Source organism: Microtus ochrogaster, chromosome 1 (genome assembly GCF_000317375.1).
Source record: "Microtus ochrogaster isolate Prairie Vole_2 chromosome 1, MicOch1.0, whole genome shotgun sequence".
Taxonomy (NCBI): domain Eukaryota; kingdom Metazoa; phylum Chordata; class Mammalia; order Rodentia; family Cricetidae; genus Microtus; species Microtus ochrogaster.
The window spans coordinates 41,313,056-41,316,353 of NC_022009.1; positions in this window are offsets into that span (position 1 = coordinate 41,313,056).

Sequence of the window (3,298 nt, forward strand, 5' to 3'; positions counted from 1 at the left end):
TGTGTGTGTGTGTGTGTGTGTGTATGCATGTGTGTGTGTGTGTGTGTGGTTAGTGCTGGTACCTTTGAGCTGTTTCAATCCCATATGTATGCTCTTTAGTTCTTCTCCGGACTATTCATCTTGGAAGGCCTTTCGGGGAGGGTGGAGCCAGGGATTCTCCGGACAAATCCTGGCCACGTCTTTGCTCTTTGAACCTGCTTTACTGATAGCAGTCCTGGCCATGCAGCATCTCTTCGGTTGGCTGATGCTTTCCCAAGTATCCTTCTGCAGAGCCAGGTCTCCAGGCTGATTTCTGATCCCAGCATGGATTTTCTGTGTACACATGGCCAAGCCTTTTCACCCCTCTGAATGCCACCTTCCTGATTTGTAAATTTACTTTTGTATAAAAGCTCCCTGGGGGCTGGGAAGGTGACTCATTGGTGGTACTTGCCAGGCCTTGGAAGGTACTTGAAGAACCTCCCAAAATCCACGTGGGAGGAAAAAAGAGGAACCAGGTGGGAGCGGGACACATTTGCAATCCTAGCACTAGGGAGGCAAAGACAGGAGGATCCCTGGGGCTCACTGGACATTCAGCATAGGCCATTTGATGAGCTCCAAAGTAGGTAGACATGGTCTCCGAACAAAGATGGGCAGTTCTTGAGTTATGACACCCATGGTAGTCCTCTGGTCTCTACATAGACATGTACTAATACACATACACTAACATGCATGCACACGCACACACATGCACACACACGCACACACACGCGCGCACGCGCGCGCACACGCACACACACATGCACACACACACGCGCGCACGCGCGCACACACACACACACACTTACTTCCTTTTGGCCCTCCCCGCACATATACCTTAGGCTCTCTCTGGGTCTGGAAGCTGCTCTAATACTCTCTCACAGCCTGGGTTTCTGAAAAGGCTGAGATAGCCTGTGTTTGAGTAGTACCTGCATTTTTACAGATGCGTCTAGAGTACCAGTGGGCTCTACCACAGCAGGCTGAGTCAGGTGGTGAGGGACGGTCACATGCCTGGCTTTGCAGAGGACACGTCTCGATTCAAACCTGGATTGTTCTGTGAACAGGACTTTGTACAGATGACTCAACTTTCTGGGCTTGTGCTGCCTGTTTAGAGACTGGGGGCTGTTGCAGAATGGTCATGAGGACATTCACTGCTGAACTGAGGCCAGAGCAGAGTCCAATTTGGGCAAGCAGATAGCTGCAGGAGGGGTGTGCAGCGACACCTCAGAACCCGGAAAGCAGACTGTTATGCTGTGGCCTTCTTTCAGTCCCGCTAGAGGGGATCACGGCGCTGACACCAGCTGTCCCTGCCACGAGAAACCAAACAGTTCTCACTCCAGAGGGAATAGGAGATGGTTTATTCTAGAGCCACCTATGAGTGACCATGGCCTGGGAGCACATAACAGGTCACTCTGAATGCTATATTCCAATGGGAATGAAAAAATGAGGACACCATGCCTCTAGGCATGGTTGAGGAGAAGGCTTGTTGTAGTTATGAGGTAGAACTGCCAGAGGCATTGGGAGAGTCCAGACTAAATCTGACCAGCAGACTGAACTGGGCTGTGGGTGCCCCGTGTGTGTGTATGTGTGTGTGTGTGTGTGTGTGTGTGTGTGTGTGTGTGTGTGTGAGAGAGAGAGAGAGGAAGAAGAAGGTTGGGAGTAGGGACTGGTGGCCCGAGTCCTCTCTGATACATTAAACAGGCACCTCAGCTTAGCCAGGGTTTCCTTGAGACCTAACACAATGTGGTGAGAGATTCGTGGAGTTTTTACAGTAACAAAATAAGGAAATGTCAAGACACTTTTCAGATATGTTGGTGGGAACATCAAGTAGGTAGCTCTCAGCGAAGTGAGTTCCAGCTATAGGCCTCAGCTGCTGTCTGATGTCTGTGCTGTTAGGATGATGGGTTCTAGGGGGTCTGTGTGTACATTCTAAAGAGTTCACCTCATGGTCACAAGGCTGCCTGTCAGGCCACACACAGAGCCGAGCAACAAATGCCCAAGATGGTTGGGATAGGAATCGGCATTATTCCAATGCTCTACAGTGATTGGTGTTTTAATCAGCCAATGAACCTCGGAGAATATTAATGCGTAGGTAGTTCTTACCCTGGGAACTTCAGCTCACGTGGCTTTAATGGAAAGGTAAGATTGTTGCTGGGTTCTTGCTGTGACAGCACCCAGGATTTACGGTGTACTCTTATAGAGCTGAGATGAAAAACAAAAGGAGTTCTAAGACACACAAGGAACATTGACGTGTGAAGACAGGCAGAAACTGGAGTGGAAACTGGAGTGACCCCCAACCAAGGGATGTCAGGAGATGTCAGCAGCCGGGGGAGGCGGGAGGGAAGGCTCTTCCCCTTGAGCCATCCCAGGGAGCAGTGCTATGCTGCCACCTTGTTTCCAGAACTGTGGCAGGATTTCCAGGAGAGTTCATGGAGTCCAAGGTAACGGTCGAAAAACCTCTTGGAAACGACCGGAAGGGCTGCCTAACTTCAGAGCAAAGGGATGGCTCCATGGGTCCTGCAGCAGGCCCAGACTGGCTTTCCATTTCCAGAGGGCTTCTTATCTCTCTCTCTCTTTTCTCTCTTTCTCACCTCCCTCCGTTCACTCCCAGCATGCACCCCATCTTGATGTTCAGTCTGATTACCCATGGAAATTTCCCCTACTGAGCTGATTAATCAAAATACCAAGTCATTCATATCACACTTCCTCCTGATCGGGCTTAAAAATCGTCAGTAACAGATATGTACAAATAGACCGGGCGACACACGGAGTGATTATCGGCGATTCAATTCACTCTGGGATCATGAGGAGGGTGAAATCGTTCGGCAGGAATGGGTTTTTAATGATATGTTTCTAGCTAATAGGGAAGATAACACACATTATACACGCTTGGGCTTGAGTAAGTGAGCCATACCAAACGATGCATTCCTTCATTCAACAGACACTTGGTATGGACGGCGTGCCAGACGCCATGCAAGAGCTCTGCCCTGGGGTCCTCAGGCTAGCACAGAGGATGGGCAACTGCGCATGCCACGTTCGTCTGGAGTTTGGAGACAGTGACAAGTTGTTGAAAAAGGGTGCAGATGGCTGAGAGCAGCCATGGCTTATGGATTCGGAGGGCGTGGGCTTTGGGGCTAGACCTGGAGGTTCCAAATCCTAATCCCACCTTAGAAGAGCTGCTGAACACCACTGAGTTCTGTCTCCTCCTCTTCTTCCTCCTGAATTTCAGCCTGAAATGTGTGTGTGTGTGTGTGTGTGTGTGTGTGTGTGTGTGTGTGTGTGT